Here is a 20808-nt window from a genome sequence, read left to right as displayed (position 1 = left end):
TTTTGTACTTGACAGATCAGTTTAATCCTACAGGTGCTCTAAAAGGAAGAATGCATTTGAGTCATCCTTGCTGAAAATCACACAGCCATTTATTCTAGGTTGCACTGAGTTTTCAGTCCTCTCCGCCTGCTAGCTTGTTGTTGCAATATGTCTCAATTCTGGAGAATTGTCTGCTATGCTGAAATGCGTGGCCCAGTTCAAATGTTCATCATATTTCCTGGAAAAATATCAAAAGGAAAACAAAGATTTGGTTTTGGGAAAATAATTTATTACACCTTGTAAAAATCAAAACTTTCACATTTGAGTCAAAAAAGAGAGGCTAGGTCTCACTATTTTGCTCAGGCTGTTTTACACGTACTGCTCATAGGTGCTGTCCTGCTACCAATGGGCATGGAAGCTTTGGCCTGCTCTGTTTCCAGCCTGGATCGGTGCACCTCTCGTTACACAACCCGAAATTCTAGAGCTCCCTCTAGAACACCATATTGATGCCTAATGCAGCATGGACACCTGATCAACACAGCTGAGTGCAGCCCAGAACCCCTGAGCTCAAGCAATCCACAAGCCTCTGCCTCCCAAGTAACTAGGACAACAGGCACACGCCACCTTGCCCGGCAAACACTGCAGCTGTCCTAATGATGAAATGCATTCCATAAGTAAGGATAATGATAAAGTAAGGTGGAATGAATTGATGGTTTACCAACCATGTTTCAAGAAAATCAATTTCACTATCCTTCAAAGAAAGGAAAAAAATGTCTTATCAAGAAGCAGTGTGAATATGGGAAGGGCCTTTAAAAAAGATGTGGAGTTTCCTAAAGTAAAAAAGAGGGTTGAACTGATTGAAGGGAGAGAGGAAGTAGGGTCGGAAAGATTGTGACGGGGAAGTGAATACAACATAAATACTAGTATTTAGAGAGTGAGAGACAGGTAGAGGGACAGAAGGGAAAGGAGAGTGAGAGTGAGAGAGAAGAGCCAGGTTAGGGCTGAGTTTCTCTTTATCTGCCAGTGACTCCCTGTAGAAGCTTGCCGGCACAATTTAGGCTGTCCTGTAGGCATCCCTTGTTATGCCGAGCCAGCCAATATTGAGAAAAATAGCATGGGTCACAATGATGGAACTCGTCTGCAACATCGGAAGTTTTAAAGTAGTATGAAGTGGGAGGGCTAGAAGAGTTACCATAAAGAATGAATACACGTCATTCTGTTCTCTAGCCTCAACAGCTGCAAGAGAGGAACTCCTGCTGGCCAAGAAGACCAATGTCAGTTCAGCTTGAACAGGTGAAAGCATGCCTGATTCTGCAAAGGTATGAGATTACACTTTTGCGTCAGAGGTGGTCACGGGCTATTGCACATTAGGAAACCGTTTATTGAGGTCCAGTTGGATTACTCTATCTTCTACCACCTCAAAATGAGCTGCTCATGCAGTGTTCTATACCGATGAGCTATTTTGGTCCTCCCTGCCCCTTCCAGCTAGTGGGTCCCCTGACTAGGGAAAGTGATTCGAACAGATTTGCATATCTTTTCATAGGAGACTTCTTGACTTATTTTATACTGTGCCAAATCAAGGTAGATTGAGTAATGATCTTGACAGACCTATATTGGAGAACTGCAGTGTGAGAAAGTGGCTCTGTATATACTGTTCCCAAATAGGTACAGGGTGTACAGAGTCCACAGTCCCCAGAGGTTTGGCAGAGGCTAAAGTTAGATATAACCTTACTCTCTAAAGTGGTAGCTTGGTCTAGCAGTAAGGCAGTATCAGAGGACAGTGTAAAGCATTTGTTGCACACACTCAGTCAGCAAAAGGTCTCACACATTCAATAACTGAACTCTAGGCCAATGGTTTATCTACAAAAAATATATGCTTGTTTTATTTTAGAACCAACAATAGGTATTAAAATATACTTTCTCAGAATGAGATGCTTTATATAAATACTTTTGCAACATGCAATTGAGTTTTGTAGAAAGTTACAAGTGGTTGCAATAGGCAACAACATTTTAAACACAATAATGCATTGAGCTCAATGGAAGTTTAAAGTTATTTGCAACAGATTACTTTTAGGATTACTTTTGGATTTCCAGGACTGGATCCTAGATTCAGTCCTGGGTCAGTACTTGGAATCAAGTGATAAAAGTCGACTTAATTACTGTGATGATTTTTAGACAATATTTTGCTATTTTAAAAGTTGACAGAAAATATTTCATAGAAAACAGTCTAAGATTCCCTATGGCAGAAAATTCAAGTTGCAGGTATAGTATGTTCTCGTTACTTTTGTAATCCAGTACTGGGTGCCTAGACTCAGTACTGGGACCTTTACCCAAAACAGGTAAGTAATTATGTTTTCAGAAATTATACGATTTTTAAAGAATATTTAAAGTTTGCAGAAAATTGACACTTAGAAGAAATTTCACAGAAAAACAGTCAATGATTTCCTACGGGAGAAAATTGGGTTACTGGTAAGTACAGTTGTAAGTATTTTTCAGAGTCAGTGCTGGGAACCAAGATCCAGCACTGGGAGCTCACCTAATAGCAGGTGAGTATTTTCGTTTTCGTTACTCGGCTGATTTTTGGTGAATATTTTAAGTTTTGAAAAGTCCACACTTGGAAGAAATTTCAGGAAAAACCAGTCAATGTTACCCTATGGAGAAGATTGAGTTATCGGTTTAAAGGTAAGTACTCGACTGGCAGAGTTAAGGTTCTGGGCATAGACTCAGGCGTCTCCCAGGGTCAGGTAGGTACAGTTGGTTCACCCTCAGCGGCACAAGGGCGGCCGGGTGCAGAGAGAGTTAGGCCCAATGTTATCCTATGAGAGGTAGGGGGGCCTTGGTTGGTGGCTGCTGACTAGCAGGCCACGTGGCTGTGGGAGCTGGGCTCCTGGTCACTTATCCAGGGCAAGTGGGGAAGTAGATAGATGTAGAGGTTGCACTGCCAGGGCCACTCGGACGGCTGGGTGCAGGGTGCTTTTGAGCATTCGGGCGCTCAATTGATTTGAATGGGAAATCTCTGGTTTAGAAAAAGACTGCAAGCTCGGGGACGAAGATTCTTCAGGTGCCACCACCACTTCGAGAGGTAAGTTGGGTAGTTGGAGGATAGGTAGGTACCCCGGGATTGGGCACAGGGGGCCACGGAGCGCCGGGTGCAGGGGTACGTTTTGGTGTCGGGAAATCTTACACTCTGTTGATCGCGGTTGGGGGGGCACCTGGTTCTGAGGCTGCAGGCTTCTTCAGGAGTGTCGAAGGAGGTCCTTGGGTGCCGGACTCGGGGTCACAGTCGCCGTGGGGTCGTCCTTGTGGTCTTTGTTCACTCTGGCACAGGCCAGGCTTGGTGGGTGCAGAGTGTGAAGGGTTCGCGGTTCCGGGCTGCTGCCAGGGATTAGAAGTAGATTTGAGTAGAGCCTCTACTCATGGGAGTCCCAGGGGTTTAGAGTCAAAAGGTAGCCAGGTCCTCCAGGGTTTGTGAGGTTGCTGGCCACAAGAGATGCCGGGTTGGAGCAGGAGCAGGTTCAAGGGTCGACAGGCCAGAGGCTCCAACGTTTGGGAGTTGCACAGCCCTCAGTCTTTTCATGTTTCGCTCAAAGAGTGAAGGGCCCTGTAATTTCTCCTTCTCATTCACATATGAAAAGAATGAGGGCTAATCAAAAAATGAATTAGAGCTGGACGTAGAAATGCAGCAGAAGGGCCAGCAAGCGCATTTCTAAGTTGCTCTATGAAGGATGCTTTTGTACTTGACAGATCAGTTTAATCCTACAGGTGCTCTAAAAGGAAGAATGCATTTGAGTCATCCTTGCTGAAAATCACACAGCCATTTATTCTAGGTTGCACTGAGTTTTCAGTCCTCTCCGCCTGCTAGCTTGTTGTTGCAATATGTCTCAATTCTGGAGAATTGTCTGCTATGCTGAAATGCGTGGCCCAGTTCAAATGTTCATCATATTTCCTGGAAAAATATCAAAAGGAAAACAAAGATTTGGTTTTGGGAAAATAATTTATTACACCTTGTAAAAATCAAAACTTTCCCATTTGAGTCAAAATAGAGAGGCTAGGTCTCACTATTTTCCTCAGGCTGTTTAACACGTACTGCTCACAGGTGCTGTCCTGCTACCAATGGGCATGGAAGCTTTGGCCTGCTCTGTTTCCAGCCTGGGTTGGTGCACCTCTCGTTCCACAACCTGAAATTCTAGAGCTCCCTCTAGAACACCATATTGATGCCCAATGCAGCATGGACACCTGATCAACACAGCTGAGTGCAGCCCAGAACCCCTGAGCTCAAGCAATCCACAAGCCTCTGCCTCCCAAGTAACTAGGACAACAGGCACACGCCACCTTGCCCGGCAAACACTGCAGCTGTCCTAATGATAAAATGCATTCCATAAGTAAGGATAATGATAAAGTAAGGTGGAATGAATTGATGGTTTACCAACCATGTTTCAAGAAAATCAATTTCACTATCCTTCAAAGAAAGGAAAAAAATGTCTTATCAAGAAGCAGTGTGAATATGGGAAGGGCCTTTAAAAAAGATGTGGAGTTTCCTAAAGTAAAAAAGAGGGTTGAACTGATTGAAGGGAGAGAGGAAGTAGGGTCGGAAAGATTGTGACGGGGAAGTGAATACAACATAAATACTAGTATTTAGAGAGTGAGAGACAGGTAGAGGGACAGAAGGGAAAGGAGAGTGAGAGTGAGAGAGAAGAGCCAGGTTAGGGCTGAGTTTCTCTTTATCTGCCAGTGACTCCCTGTAGAAGCTTGCCGGCACAATTTAGGCTGTCCTGTAGGCATCCCTTGTTATGCCGAGCCAGCCAATATTGAGAAAAATAGCATGGGTCACAATGATGGAACTCGTCTGCAACATCGGAAGTTTTAAAGTAGTATGGAGTGGGAGGGCTAGAAGAGTTACCATAAAGAATGAATACACGTCATTCTGTTCTCTAGCCTCAAGAGCTGCAAGAGAGGAACTCCTGCTGGCCAAGAAGACCAATGTCAGTTCAGCTTGAACAGGTGAAAGCATGCCTGATTCTGCAAAGGTATGAGATTACACTTTTGCGTCAGAGGTGGTCAGGGGCTATTGCACATTAGGAAACCGTTTATTGAGGTCCAGTTGGATTACTCTATCTTCTACCACCTCAAAATCAGCTGCTCATGCAGTGTTCTATACCGATGAGCTATTTTGGTCCTCCCTGCCCCTTCCAGCTAGTGGGTCCCCTGACTAGGGAAAGTGATTCGAACAGATTTGCATCTCTTTTCATAGGAGACTTCTTCACTTATTTTATACTGTGCCAAATCAAGGTAGATTGAGTAATGATCTTGACAGACCTATATTGGAGAACTGCAGTGTGAGAAAGTGGCTCTGTATATACTGTTCCCAAATAGGTACAGGGTGTACAGAGTCCACAGTCCCCAGAGGTTTGGCAGAGGCTAAAGTTAGATATAACCTTACTCTCTAAAGTGGTAGCTTGGTCGAGCAGTAAGGCAGTATCAGAGGACAGTGTAAAGCATTTGTTGCACACACTCAGTCAGCAAATGGTCTCACACACTCAATAACTGAACTCTAGGCCTATGGTTTATCTACAAAAAATATATGCTTGTTTTATTTTAGAACCAACAATAGGTATTAAAATATACTTTCTCAGAATGAGATGCTTTATATAAATACTTTTGCAATATGCAATTGACTTTTGTAGAAAGTTACAAGTGGTTGCAATAGGCAACAACATTTTAAACACAATAATGCATTGAGCTCAATGGAAGTTTCAAGTTATTTGCAACAGATTACTTTTAGGATTACTTTTGGATTTCCAGGACTGGATCCTAGATTCAGTCCTGGGTCAGTACTTGGAATCAAGTGATAAAAGTCGACTTAATCACTGTGATGATTTTTAGACAATATTTTGCTATTTTAAAAGTTGACAGAAAATATTTAATAGAAAACAGTCTAAGATTCCCTATGGCAGAAAATTCAAGTTGCAGGTATAGTATGTTCTCGTTACTTTTGTAATCCAGTACTGGGTGCCTAGACTCAGTACTGGGACCTTTATCCAAAACAGGTAAGTAATTACGTTTTCAGAAATTATACGATTTTTAAAGAATATTTAAAGTTTGCAGAAATTGACACTTAGAAGAAATTTCACAGAAAAACAGTCAATGATTTCCTATGGGAGAAAATTGGGTTACTGGTAAGTACAGTTGTAAGTATTTTTCAGAGTCAGTGCTGGGCACCAAGATCCAGCACTGGGAGCTCACCTAATAGCAGGTGAGTATTTTCGTTTTCGTTACTCGGCTGATTTTTGGTGAATATTTTAAGTTTTGAAAAGTCCCCTCTTGGAAGAAATTTCAGGAAAAACCAGTCAATGTTACCCTATGGAGAAGATTGAGTTATCGGTTTAAAGGTAAGTACTCGACTGGCAGAGTTAAGGTTCTGGGCATAGACTCAGGCGTCTCCCAGGGTCAGGTAGGTACAGTTGGTTCACCCTCAGCGGCACAAGGGCGGCCGGGTGCAGAGAGAGTTAGGCCCAATGTTATACTATGAGAGGTAGGGGGGCCTTGGTTGGTGGCTGCTGACTAGCAGGCCACGTGGTTGTGGGAGCTGGGCTCCTGGTCACTTATCCAGGGCAAGTGGGGAAGTAGATAGATGTAGAGGTTGCACTGCCAGGGCCACTCGGACGGCTGGGTGCAGGGTGCTTTTGAGCATTCGGGCGCTCAATTGATTTGAATGGGAAATCTCTGGTTTAGAAAAAGACTGCAAGCTCGGGGACGAAGATTCTTCAGGTGCCACCACCACTTCGAGAGGTAAGTTGGGTAGTTGGAGGATAGGTAGGTACCCCGGGATTGGGCACAGGGGGCCGCGGAGCGCCGGGTGCAGGGGTACCTTTTGGTGTTGGGAAATCTTACCCTCTGTTGATCGCGGTTGGGGGGGCACCTGGTTCTGAGGCTGCAGGCTTCTTCAGGAGGCTCGAGGGAGGTCCTTGGGTGCCGGACTCGGGGTCACAGTCGCCGTGGGGTCGTCCTTGTGGTCTTTGTTCACTCTGGCACAGGCCAGGCTTGGTGGGTGCAGAGTGTGAAGGGTTCGCGGTTCCGGGCTGCTGCCAGGGATTAGAAGTAGATTTGAGTAGAGCCTCTACTCATGGGAGTCCCAGGGGTTTAGAGTCAAAAGGTAGCCAGGTCCTCCAGGGTTTGTGAGGTTGCTGGCCACAAGAGATGCCGGGTTGGAGCAGGAGCAGGTTCGAGGGTCGATAGGCCAGAGGCTCCAACGTTTGGGAGTTGCACAGCCCTCAGTCTTTTCATGTTTCGCTCAAAGAGTGAAGGGCCCTGTAATTTCTCCTTCTCATTCACATATGAAAAGAATGAGGGCTAATCAAAAAATGAATTAGAGCTGGACGTAGAAATGCAGCAGAAGGGCCAGCAAGCGCATTTCTAAGTTGCTCTATGAAGGATGCTTTTGTACTTGACAGATCAGTTTAATCCTACAGGTGCTCTAAAAGGAAGAATGCATTTGAGTCATCCTTGCTGAAAATCACACAGCCATTTATTCTAGGTTGCACTGAGTTTTCAGTCCTCTCCGCCTGCTAGCTTGTTGTTGCAATATGTCTCAATTCTGGAGAATTGTCTGCTATGCTGAAATGCGTGGCCCAGTTCAAATGTTCATCATATTTCCTGGAAAAATATCAAAAGGAAAACAAAGATTTGGTTTTGGGAAAATAATTTATTACACCTTGTAAAAATCAAAACTTTCACATTTGAGTCAAAAAAGAGAGGCTAGGTCTCACTATTTTGCTCAGGCTGTTTTACACGTACTGCTCACAGGTGCTGTCCTGCTACCAATGGGCATGGAAGCTTTGGCCTGCTCTGTTTCCAGCCTGGGTCGGTGCACCTCTCGTTACACATCCTGAAATTCTAGAGCTCCCTCTAGAACACCATATTGATGCCCAATGCAGCATGGACACCTGATCAACACAGCTGAGTGCAGCCCAGAACCCCTGAGCTCAAGCAATCCACAAGCCTCTGTCTCCCAAGTAACTAGGACAACAGGCACACGCCACCTTGCCCGGCAAACACTGCAGCTGTCCTAATGATGAAATGCATTCCATAAGTAAGGATAATGATAAAGTAAGGTGGAATGAATTGATGGTTTACCAACCATGTTTCAAGAAAATCAATTTCACTATCCTTCAAAGAAAGGAAAAAAATGTCTTATCAAGAAGCAGTGTGAATATGGGAAGGGCCTTTAAAAAAGATGTGGAGTTTCCTAAAGTAAAAAAGAGGGTTGAACTGATTGAAGGGAGAGAGGAAGTAGGGTCGGAAAGATTGTGACGGGGAAGTGAATACAACATAAATACTAGTATTTAGAGAGTGAGAGACAGGTAGAGGGACAGAAGGGAAAGGAGAGTGAGAGTGAGAGAGAAGAGCCAGGTTAGGGCTGAGTTTCTCTTTATCTGCCAGTGACTCCCTGTAGAAGCTTGCTGGCACAATTTAGGCTGTCCTGTAGGCATCCCTTGTTATGCCGAGCCAGCCAATATTGAGAAAAATAGCATGGGTCACAATGATGGAACTCGTCTGCAACTTCGGAAGTTTTAAAGTGGTATGGAGTGGGAGGGCTAGAAGAGTTACCATAAAGAATGAATACACGTCATTCTGTTCTCTAGCCTCAACAGCTGCAAGAGAGGAACTCCTGCTGGCCAAGAAGACCAATGTCAGTTCAGCTTGAACAGGTGAAAGCATGCCTGATTCTGCAAAGGTATGAGATTACACTTTTGCGTCAGAGGTGGTCAGGGGCTATTGCACATTAGGAAACCGTTTATTGAGGTCCAGCTGGATTACTCTATCTTCTACCACCTCAAAATCAGCTGCTCATGCAGTGTTCTATACCGATGAGCTATTTTGGTCCTCCCTGCCCCTTCCAGCTAGTGGGTCCCCTGACTAGGGAAAGTGATTCGAACAGATTTGCATATCTTTTCATAGGAGACTTCTTGACTTATTTTATACTGTGCCAAATCAAGGTAGATTGAGTAATGATCTTGACAGACCTATATTGGAGAACTGCAGTGTGAGAAAGTGGCTCTGTATATACTGTTCCCAAATAGGTACAGGGTGTACAGAGTCCACAGTCCCCAGAGGTTTGGCAGAGGCTAAAGTTAGATATAACCTTACTCTCTAAAGTGGTAGCTTGGTCGAGCAGTAAGGCAGTATCAGAGGACAGTGTAAAGCATTTGTTGCACACACTCAGTCAGCAAATGGTCTCACACACTCAATAACTGAACTCTAGGCCAATGGTTTATCTACAAAAAATATATGCTTGTTTTATTTTAGAACCAACAATAGGTATTAAAATATACTTTCTCAGAATGAGATGCTTTATATAAATACTTTTGCAATATGCAATTGACTTTTGTAGAAAGTTACAAGTGGTTGCAATAGGCAACAAAATTTTAAACACAATAATGCATTGAGCTCAATGGAAGTTTCAAGTTATTTGCAACAGATTACTTTTAGGATTACTTTTGGATTTCCAGGACTGGATCCTAGATTCAGTCCTGGGTCAGTACTTGGAATCAAGTGATAAAAGTCGACTTAATTACTGTGATGATTTTTAGACAATATTTTGCTATTTTAAAAGTTGACAGAAAATATTTCATAGAAAACAGTCTAAGATTCCCTATGGCAGAAAATTCAAGTTGCAGGTATAGTATGTTCTCGTTACTTTTGTAATCCAGTACTGGGTGCCTAGACTCAGTACTGGGACCTTTATCCAAAACAGGTAAGTAATTACGTTTTCAGAAATTATACGATTTTTAAAGAATATTTAAAGTTTGCAGAAAATTGACACTTAGAAGAAATTTCACAGAAAAACAGTCAATGATTTCCTATGGGAGAAAATTGGGTTACTGGTAAGTACAGTTGTAAGTATTTTTCAGAGTCAGTGCTGGGCACCAAGATCCAGCACTGGGAGCTCACCTAATAGCAGGTGAGTATTTTCGTTTTCGTTACTCGGCTGATTTTTGGTGAATATTTTAAGTTTTGAAAAGTCCACACTTGGAAGAAATTTCAGGAAAAACCCGTCAATGTTACCCTATGGAGAAGATTGAGTTATCGGTTTAAAGGTAAGTACTCGACTGGCAGAGTTAAGGTTCTGGGCATAGACTCAGGCGTCTCCCAGGGTCAGGTAGGTACAGTTGGTTCACCCTCAGCGGCACAAGGGCGGCCGGGTGCAGAGAGAGTTAGGCCCAATGTTATCCTATGAGAGGTAGGGGGGCCTTGGTTGGTAGCTGCTGACTAGCAGGCCACGTGGCTGTGGGAGCTGGGCTCCTGGTCACTTATCCAGGGCAAGTGGGGAAGTAGATAGATGTAGAGGTTGCACTGCCAGGGCCACTCGGACGGCTGGGTGCAGGGTGCTTTTGAGCATTCGGGCGCTCAATTGATTTGAATGGGAAATCTCTGGTTTAGAAAAAGACTGCAAGCTCGGGGACGAAGATTCTTCAGGTGCCACCACCACTTCGAGAGGTAAGTTGGGTAGTTGGAGGATAGGTAGGTACCCCGGGATTGGGCACAGGGGGCCGCGGAGCGCCGGGTGCAGGGGTACCTTTTGGTGTCGGGAAATCTTACCCTCTGTTGATCGCGGTTGGGGGGGCACCTGGTTCTGAGGCTGCAGGCTTCTTCAGGAGTGTCGAGGGAGGTCCTTGGGTGCCGGACTCGGGGTCACAGTCGCCATGGGGTCGTCCTTGTGGTCTTTGTTCACTCTGGCACAGGCCAGGCTTGGTGGGTGCAGAGTGTGAAGGGTTCGCGGTTCCGGTCTGCTGCCAGGGATTAGAAGTAGATTTGAGTAGAGTCTCTACTCATGGGAGTCCCAGGGGTTTAGAGCAAAAAGGTAGCCAGGTCCTCCAGGGTTTGTGAGGTTGCTGGCCACAAGAGATGCCGGGTTGGAGCAGGAGCAGGTTCGAGGGTCGACAGGCCAGAGGCTCCAACGTTTGGGAGTTGCACAGCCCTCAGTCTTTTCATGTTTCGCTCAAAGAGTGAAGGGCCCTGTAATTTCTCCTTCTCATTCACATATGAAAAGAATGAGGGCTAATCAAAAAATGAATTAGAGCTGGACGTAGAAATGCAGCAGAAGGGCCAGCAAGCGCATTTCTAAGTTGCTCTATGAAGGATGCTTTTGTACTTGACAGATCAGTTTAATCCTACAGGTGCTCTAAAAGGAAGAATGCATTTGAGTCATCCTTGCTGAAAATCACACAGCCATTTATTCTAGGTTGCACTGAGTTTTCAGTCCTCTCCGCCTGCTAGCTTGTTGTTGCAATATGTCTCAATTCTGGAGAATTGTCTGCTATGCTGAAATGCGTGGCCCAGTTCAAATGTTCATCATATTTCCTGGAAAAATATCAAAAGGAAAACAAAGATTTGGTTTTGGGAAAATAATTTATTACACCTTGTAAAAATCAAAACTTTCACATTTGAGTCAAAAAAGAGAGGCTAGGTCTCACTATTTTGCTCAGGCTGTTTTACACGTACTGCTCACAGGTGCTGTCCTGCTACCAATGGGCATGGAAGCTTTGGCCTGCTCTGTTTCCAGCCTGGGTCAGTGCACCTCTCGTTACACAACCTGAAATTCTAGAGCTCCCTCTAGAACACCATATTGATGCCCAATGCAGCATGGACACCTGATCAACACAGCTGAGTGCAGCCCAGAACCCCTGAGCTCAAGCAATCCACAAGCCTCTGTCTCCCAAGTAACTAGGACAACAGGCACACGCCACCTTGCCCGGCAAACACTGCAGCTGTCCTAATGATGAAATGCATTCCATAAGTAAGGATAATGATAAAGTAAGGTGGAATGAATTGATGGTTTACCAACCATGTTTCAAGAAAATCAATTTCACTATCCTTCAAAGAAAGGAAAAAAATGTCTTATCAAGAAGCAGTGTGAATATGGGAAGGGCCTTTAAAAAAGATGTGGAGTTTCCTAAAGTAAAAAAGAGGGTTGAACTGATTGAAGGGAGAGAGGAAGTAGGGTCGGAAAGATTGTGACGGGGAAGTGAATACAACATAAATACTAGTATTTAGAGAGTGAGAGACAGGTAGAGGGACAGAAGGGAAAGGAGAGTGAGAGTGAGAGAGAAGAGCCAGGTTAGGGCTGAGTTTCTCTTTATCTGCCAGTGACTCCCTGTAGAAGCTTGCTGGCACAATTTAGGCTGTCCTGTAGGCATCCCTTGTTATGCCGAGCCAGCCAATATTGAGAAAAATAGCATGGGTCACAATGATGGAACTCGTCTGCAACTTCGGAAGTTTTAAAGTGGTATGGAGTGGGAGGGCTAGAAGAGTTACCATAAAGAATGAATACACGTCATTCTGTTCTCTAGCCTCAACAGCTGCAAGAGAGGAACTCCTGCTGGCCAAGAAGACCAATGTCAGTTCAGCTTGAACAGGTGAAAGCATGCCTGATTCTGCAAAGGTATGAGATTACACTTTTGCGTCAGAGGTGGTCAGGGGCTATTGCACATTAGGAAACCGTTTATTGAGGTCCAGCTGGATTACTCTATCTTCTACCACCTCAAAATCAGCTGCTCATGCAGTGTTCTATACCGATGAGCTATTTTGGTCCTCCCTGCCCCTTCCAGCTAGTGGGTCCCCTGACTAGGGAAAGTGATTCGAACAGATTTGCATATCTTTTCATAGGAGACTTCTTGACTTATTTTATACTGTGCCAAATCAAGGTAGATTGAGTAATGATCTTGACAGACCTATATTGGAGAACTGCAGTGTGAGAAAGTGGCTCTGTATATACTGTTCCCAAATAGGTACAGGGTGTACAGAGTCCACAGTCCCCAGAGGTTTGGCAGAGGCTAAAGTTAGATATAACCTTACTCTCTAAAGTGGTAGCTTGGTCGAGCAGTAAGGCAGTATCAGAGGACAGTGTAAAGCATTTGTTGCACACACTCAGTCAGCAAATGGTCTCACACACTCAATAACTGAACTCTAGGCCAATGGTTTATCTACAAAAAATATATGCTTGTTTTATTTTAGAACCAACAATAGGTATTAAAATATACTTTCTCAGAATGAGATGCTTTATATAAATACTTTTGCAATATGCAATTGACTTTTGTAGAAAGTTACAAGTGGTTGCAATAGGCAACAAAATTTTAAACACAATAATGCATTGAGCTCAATGGAAGTTTCAAGTTATTTGCAACAGATTACTTTTAGGATTACTTTTGGATTTCCAGGACTGGATCCTAGATTCAGTCCTGGGTCAGTACTTGGAATCAAGTGATAAAAGTCGACTTAATTACTGTGATGATTTTTAGACAATATTTTGCTATTTTAAAAGTTGACAGAAAATATTTCATAGAAAACAGTCTAAGATTCCCTATGGCAGAAAATTCAAGTTGCAGGTATAGTATGTTCTCGTTACTTTTGTAATCCAGTACTGGGTGCCTAGACTCAGTACTGGGACCTTTATCCAAAACAGGTAAGTAATTACGTTTTCAGAAATTATACGATTTTTAAAGAATATTTAAAGTTTGCAGAAAATTGACACTTAGAAGAAATTTCACAGAAAAACAGTCAATGATTTCCTATGGGAGAAAATTGGGTTACTGGTAAGTACAGTTGTAAGTATTTTTCAGAGTCAGTGCTGGGCACCAAGATCCAGCACTGGGAGCTCACCTAATAGCAGGTGAGTATTTTCGTTTTCGTTACTCGGCTGATTTTTGGTGAATATTTTAAGTTTTGAAAAGTCCACACTTGGAAGAAATTTCAGGAAAAACCAGTCAATGTTACCCTATGGAGAAGATTGAGTTATCGGTTTAAAGGTAAGTACTCGACTGGCAGAGTTAAGGTTCTGGGCATAGACTCAGGCGTCTCCCAGGGTCAGGTAGGTACAGTTGGTTCACCCTCAGCGGCACAAGGGCGGCCGGGTGCAGAGAGAGTTAGGCCCAATGTTATCCTATGAGAGGTAGGGGGGCCTTGGTTGGTAGCTGCTGACTAGCAGGCCACGTGGCTGTGGGAGCTGGGCTCCTGGTCACTTATCCAGGGCAAGTGGGGAAGTAGATAGATGTAGAGGTTGCACTGCCAGGGCCACTCGGACGGCTGGGTGCAGGGTGCTTTTGAGCATTCGGGCGCTCAATTGATTTGAATGGGAAATCTCTGGTTTAGAAAAAGACTGCAAGCTCGGGGACGAAGATTCTTCAGGTGCCACCACCACTTCGAGAGGTAAGTTGGGTAGTTGGAGGATAGGTAGGTACCCCGGGATTGGGCACAGGGGGCCGCGGAGCGCCGGGTGCAGGGGTACCTTTTGGTGTCGGGAAATCTTACCCTCTGTTGATCGCGGTTGGGGGGGCACCTGGTTCTGAGGCTGCAGGCTTCTTCAGGAGTGTCGAGGGAGGTCCTTGGGTGCCGGACTCGGGGTCACAGTCGCCATGGGGTCGTCCTTGTGGTCTTTGTTCACTCTGGCACAGGCCAGGCTTGGTGGGTGCAGAGTGTGAAGGGTTCGCGGTTCCGGTCTGCTGCCAGGGATTAGAAGTAGATTTGAGTAGAGTCTCTACTCATGGGAGTCCCAGGGGTTTAGAGCAAAAAGGTAGCCAGGTCCTCCAGGGTTTGTGAGGTTGCTGGCCACAAGAGATGCCGGGTTGGAGCAGGAGCAGGTTCGAGGGTCGACAGGCCAGAGGCTCCAACGTTTGGGATTTGCACAGCCCTCAGTCTTTTCATGTTTCGCTCAAAGAGTGAAGGGCCCTGTAATTTCTCCTTCTCATTCACATATGAAAAGAATGAGGGCTAATCAAAAAATGAATTAGAGCTGGACGTAGAAATGCAGCAGAAGGGCCAGCAAGCGCATTTCTAAGTTGCTCTATGAAGGATGCTTTTGTACTTGACAGATCAGTTTATTCCTACAGGTGCTCTAAAAGGAAGAATGCATTTGAGTCATCCTTGCTGAAAATCACACAGCCATTTATTCTAGGTTGCACTGAGTTTTCAGTCCTCTCCGCCTGCTAGCTTGTTGTTGCAATATGTCTCAATTCTGGAGAATTGTCTGCTATGCTGAAATGCGTGGCCCAGTTCAAATGTTCATCATATTTCCTGGAAAAATATCAAAAGGAAAACAAAGATTTGGTTTTGGGAAAATAATTTATTACACCTTGTAAAAATCAAAACTTTCACATTTGAGTCAAAAAAGAGAGGCTAGGTCTCACTATTTTGCTCAGGCTGTTTCACACGTACTGCTCACAGGTGCTGTCCTGCTACCAATGGGCATGGAAGCATTTGGCCTGCTCTGTTTCCAGCCTGGGTCGGTGCACCTCTCGTTACACAACCTGAAATTCTAGAGCTCCCTCTAGAACACCATATTGATGCCCAATGCAGCATGGACACCTGATCAACACAGCTGAGTGCAGCCCAGAACCCCTGAGCTCAAGCAATCCACAAGCCTCTGCCTTCCAAGTATCTAGGACAACAGGCACACGCCACCTTGCCCGGCAAACACTGCAGCTGTCCTAATGATGAAATGCATTCCATAAGTAAGGATAATGATAAAGTAAGGTGGAATGAATTGATGGTTTACCAACCATGTTTCAAGAAAATCAATTTCACTATCCTTCAAAGAAAAGAAAAAAATGTCTTATCAAGAAGCAGTGTGAATATGGGAAGGGCCTTTAAAAAAGATGTGGAGTTTCCTAAAGTAAAAAAGAGGGTTGAACTGATTGAAGGGAGAGAGGAAGTAGGGTCGGAAAGATTGTGACGGGGAAGTGAATACAACATAAATACTAGTATTTAGAGAGTGAGAGACAGGTAGAGGGACAGAAGGGAAAGGAGAGTGAGAGTGAGAGAGAAGAGCCAGGTTAGGGCTGAGTTTCTCTTTATCTGCCAGTGACTCCCTGTAGAAGCTTGCCGGCACAATTTAGGCTGTCCTGTAGGCATCCCTTGTTATGCCGAGCCAGCCAATATTGAGAAAAATAGCATGGGTCACAATGATGGAACTCGTCTGCAACATCGGAAGTTTTAAAGTAGTATGGAGTGGGAGGGCTAGAAGAGTTACCATAAAGAATGAATACACGTCATTCTGTTCTCTAGCCTCAACAGCTGCAAGAGAGGAACTCCTGCTGGCCAAGAAGACCAATGTCAGTTCAGCTTGAACAGGTGAAAGCATGCCTGATTCTGCAAAGGTATGAGATTACACTTTTGCGTCAGAGGTGGTCAGGGGCTATTGCACATTAGGAAACCGTTTATTGAGGTCCAGTTGGATTACTCTATCTTCTACCACCTCAAAATCAGCTGCTCATGCAGTGTTCTATACCGATGAGCTATTTTGGTCCTCCCTGCCCCTTCCAGCTAGTGGGTCCCCTGACTAGGGAAAGTGATTCGAACAGATTTGCATATCTTTTCATAGGAGACTTCTTTACTTATTTTATACTGTGCCAAATCAAGGTAGATTGAGTAATGATCTTGACAGACCTATATTGGAGAACTGCAGTGTGAGAAAGTGGCTCTGTATATACTGTTCCCAAATAGGTACAGGGTGTACAGAGTCCACAGTCCCCAGAGGTTTGGCAGAGGCTAAAGTTAGATATAACCTTACTCTCTAAAGTGGTAGCTTGGTCGAGCAGTAAGGCAGTATCAGAGGACAGTGTAAAGCATTTGTTGCACACACTCAGTCAGCAAATGGTCTCACACACTCAATAACTGAACTCTAGGCCAATGGTTTATCTACAAAAAATATATGCTTGTTTTATTTTAGAACCAACAATAGGTATTAAAATATACTTTCTCAGAATGAGATGCTTTATATAAATACTTTTGCAATATGCAATTGACTTTTGTAGAAAGTTACAAGTGGTTGCAATAGGCAACAACATTTTAAACACAATAATGCATTGAGCTCAATGGAAGTTTCAAGTTATTTGCAACAGATTACTTTTAGGATTACTTTTGGATTTCCAGGACTGGATCCTAGATTCAGTCCTGGGTCAGTACTTGGAATCAAGTGATAAAAGTCGACTTAATTACTGTGATGATTTTTAGACAATATTTTGCTATTTTAAAAGTTGACAGAAAATATTTCATAGAAAACAGTCTAAGATTCCCTATGGCAGAAAATTCAAGTTGCAGGTATAGTATGTTCTCGTTACTTTTGTAATCCAGTACTGGGTGCCTAGACTCAGTACTGGGACCTTTATCCAAAACAGGTAAGTAATTACGTTTTCAGAAATTATACGATTTTTAAAGAATATTTAAAGTTTGCAGAAATTGACACTTAGAAGAAATTTCACAGAAAAACAGTCAATGATGTCCTATGGGAGAAAATTGGGTTACTGGTAAGTACAGTTGTAAGTATTTTTCAGAGTCAGTGCTGGGCACCAAGATCCAGCACTGGGAGCTCACCTAATAGCAGGTGAGTATTTTCGTTTTCGTTACTCGGCTGATTTTTGGTGAATATTTTAAGTTTTGAAAAGTCCACACTTGGAAGAAATTTCAGGAAAAACCAGTCAATGTTACCCTATGGAGAAGATTGAGTTATCGGTTTAAAGGTAAGTACTCGACTGGCAGAGTTAAGGTTCTGGGCATAGACTCAGGCGTCTCCCAGGGTCAAGTAGGTACAGTTGGTTCACCCTCAGCGGCACAAGGGCGGCCGGGTGCAGAGAGAGTTAGGCCCAATGTTATCCTATGAGAGGTAGGGGGCCCTTGGTTGGTGGCTGCTGACTAGCAGGCCACGTGGTTGTGGGAGCTGGGCTCCTGGTCACTTATCCAGGGCAAGTGGGGAAGTAGATAGATGTAGAGGTTGCACTGCCAGGGCCTCTCGGACGGCTGGGTGCAGGGTGCTTTTGAGCATTCGGGCGCTCAATTGATTTGAATGGGAAATCTCTGGTTTAGAAAAAGACTGCAAGCTCGGGGACGAAGATTCTTCAGGTGCCACCACCACTTCGAGAGGTAAGTTGGGTAGTTGGAGGATAGGTAGGTACCCCGGGATTGGGCACAGGGGGCCGCGGAGCGCCGGGTGCAGGGGTACCTTTTGGTGTCGGGAAATCTTACCCTCTGTTGATCGCGGTTGGGGGGGCACCTGGTTCTGAGGCTGCAGGCTTCTTCAGGAGTGTCGAGGGAGGTCCTTGGGTGCCGGACTCGGGGTCACAGTCGCCGTGGGGTCGTCCTTGTGGTCTTTGTTCACTCTGGCACAGGCCAGGCTTGGTGGGTGCAGAGTGTGAAGGGTTCGCGGTTCCGGGCTGCTGCCAGGGATTAGAAGTAGATTTGAGTAGAGCCTCTACTCATGGGAGTCCCAGGGGTTTAGAGTCAAAAGGTAGCCAGGTCCTCCAGGGTTTGTGAGGTTGCTGGCCACAAGAGATGCCGGGTTGGAGCAGGAGCAGGTTCGAGGGTCGACAGGCCAGAGGCTCCAACGTTTGGGAGTTGCACAGCCCTCAGTCTTTTCATGTTTCGCTCAAAGAGTGAAGGGCCCTGTAATTTCTCCTTCTCATTCACATATGAAAAGAATGAGGGCTAATCAAAAAATGAATTAGAGCTGGACGTAGAAATGCAGCAGAAGGGCCAGCAAGCGCATTTCTAAGTTGCTCTATGAAGGATGCTTTTGTACTTGACAGATCAGTTTAATCCTACAGGTGCTCTAAAAGGAAGAATGCATTTGAGTCATCCTTGCTGAAAATCACACAGCCATTTATTCTAGGTTGCACTGAGTTTTCAGTCCTCTCCGCCTGCTAGCTTGTTGTTGCAATATGTCTCAATTCTGGAGAATTGTCTGCTATGCTGAAATGCGTGGCCCAGTTCAAATGTTCATCATATTTCCTGGAAAAATATCAAAAGGAAAACAAAGATTTGGTTTTGGGAAAATGATTTATTACACCTTGTAAAAATCAAAACTTTCACATTTGAGTCAAAAAAGACAGGCTAGGTCTCACTATTTTGCTCAGGCTGTTTTACACGTACTGCTCACAGGTGCTGTCCTGCTACCAATGGGCATGGAAGCTTTGGCCTGCTCTGTTTCCAGCCTGGGTCGGTGCACCTCTCGTTACACAACCTGAAATTCTAGAGCTCCCTCTAGAACACCATATTGATGCCCAATGCAGCATGGACACCTGATCAACACAGCTGAGTGCAGCCCAGAACCCCTGAGCTCAAGCAATCCACAAGCCTCTGCCTCCCAAGTAACTAGGACAACAGGCACACGCCACCTTGCCCGGCAAACACTGCAGCTGTCCTAATGATGAAATGCATTCCATAAGTAAGGATAATGATAAAGCAAGGTGGAATGAATTGATGGTTTACCAACCATGTTTCAAGAAAATCAATTTCACTATCCTTCAAAGAAAAGAAAAAAATGTCTTATCAAGAAGCAGTGTGAATATGGGAAGGGCCTTTAAAAAAGATGTGGAGTTTCCTAAAGTAAAAAAGAGGGTTGAACTGATTGAAGGGAGAGAGGAAGTAGGGTCGGAAAGATTGTGACGGGGAAGTGAATACAACATAAATACTAGTATTTAGAGAGTGAGAGACAGGTAGAGGGACAGAAGGGAAAGGAGAGTGAGAGTGAGAGAGAAGAGCCAGGTTAGGGCTGAGTTTCTCTTTATCTGCCAGTGACTCCCTGTAGAAGCTTGCCGGCACAATTTAGGCTGTCCTGTAGGCATCCCTTGTTATGCCGAGCCAGCCAATATTGAGAAAAATAGCATGGGTCACAATGATGGAACTCGTCTGCAACATCGGAAGTTTTAAAGTAGTATGGAGTGGGAGGGCTAGAAGAGTTACCATAAAGAATGAATACACGTCATTCTGTTCTCTAGCCTCAACAGCTGCAAGAGAGGAACTCCTGCTGGCCAAGAAGACCAATGTCAGTTCAGCTTGAACAGGTGAAAGCATGCCTGATTCTGCAAAGGTATGAGATTACACTTTTGCGTCAGAGGTGGTCAGGGGCTATTGCACATTAGGAAACCGTTTATTGAGGTCCAGTTGGATTACTCTATCTTCTACCACCTCAAAATCAGCTGCTCATGCAGTGTTCTATACCGATGAGCTATTTTGGTCCTCCCTGCCCCTTCCAGCTAGTGGGTCCCCTGACTAGGGAAAGTGATTCGAACAGATTTGCATATCTTTTCATAGGAGACTTCTTTACTTATTTTATACTGTGCCAAATCAAGGTAGATTGAGTAATGATCTTGACAGACCTATATTGGAGAACTGCAGTGTGAGAAAGTGGCTCTGTATATACTGTTCCCAAATAGGTACAGGGTGTACAGAGTCCACAGTCCCCAGAGGTTTGGCAGAGGCTAAAGTTAGATATAACCTTACTCTCTAAAGTGGTAGCTTGGTCGAGCAGTAAGGCAGTATCAGAGGACAGTGTAAAGCATTTGTTGCACACACTCAGTCAGCAAATGGTCTCACACACTCAATAACTGAACTCTAGGCCAATGGTTTATCTACAAAAAATATATGCTTGTTTTATTTTAGAACCAACAATAGGTATTAAAATATACTTTCTCAGAATGAGATGCTTTATATAAATACTTTTGCAATATGCAATTGACTTTTGTAGAAAGTTACAAGTGGTTGCAATAGGCAACAACATTTTAAACACAATAATGCATTGAGCTCAATGGAAGTTTCAAGTTATTTGCAACAGATTACTTTTAGGATTACTTTTGGATTTCCAGGACTGGATCCTAGATTCAGTCCTGGGTCAGTACTTGGAATCAAGTGATAAAAGTCGACTTAATTACTGTGATGATTTTTAGACAATATTTTGCTATTTTAAAAGTTGACAGAAAATATTTCATAGAAAACAGTCTAAGATTCCCTATGGCAGAAAATTCAAGTTGCAGGTATAGTATGTTCTCGTTACTTTTGTAA

The 20808-nt window shown here is 44.2% G+C and overlaps 6 non-coding genes across 6 annotated transcripts; all 6 read right to left on the bottom strand.

Moving 5' to 3' along the window:
• Positions 1-313: 313 nt before the first annotated feature.
• LOC146854775 (signal recognition particle RNA) lies at positions 314-613 on the bottom strand. Its single transcript, XR_014981678.1, has one exon.
• A 3408-nt stretch (positions 614-4021) lies between these two features.
• On the bottom strand, positions 4022-4321 carry LOC146854774 (signal recognition particle RNA). The gene has a single exon (XR_014981726.1).
• A 3407-nt stretch (positions 4322-7728) lies between these two features.
• LOC146854773 (signal recognition particle RNA) lies at positions 7729-8028 on the bottom strand. The gene has a single exon (XR_014981634.1).
• A 3408-nt stretch (positions 8029-11436) lies between these two features.
• LOC146854772 (signal recognition particle RNA) lies at positions 11437-11736 on the bottom strand. The gene has a single exon (XR_014959323.1).
• A 3408-nt stretch (positions 11737-15144) lies between these two features.
• Positions 15145-15445, bottom strand: LOC146854771 (signal recognition particle RNA). Its single transcript, XR_014981699.1, has one exon.
• Positions 15446-18852: 3407 nt separating this feature from the next.
• LOC146854770 (signal recognition particle RNA) lies at positions 18853-19152 on the bottom strand. The gene has a single exon (XR_014959293.1).
• Positions 19153-20808: the final 1656 nt, after the last annotated feature.

The sequence above is a fragment of the Triturus cristatus genome, chromosome 4_1, assembly GCF_964204655.1.
Source record: "Triturus cristatus chromosome 4_1, aTriCri1.1, whole genome shotgun sequence".
Lineage (NCBI taxonomy): Eukaryota > Metazoa > Chordata > Amphibia > Caudata > Salamandridae > Triturus > Triturus cristatus.
This window is presented reverse-complemented; position numbering and strand designations above follow the sequence as displayed.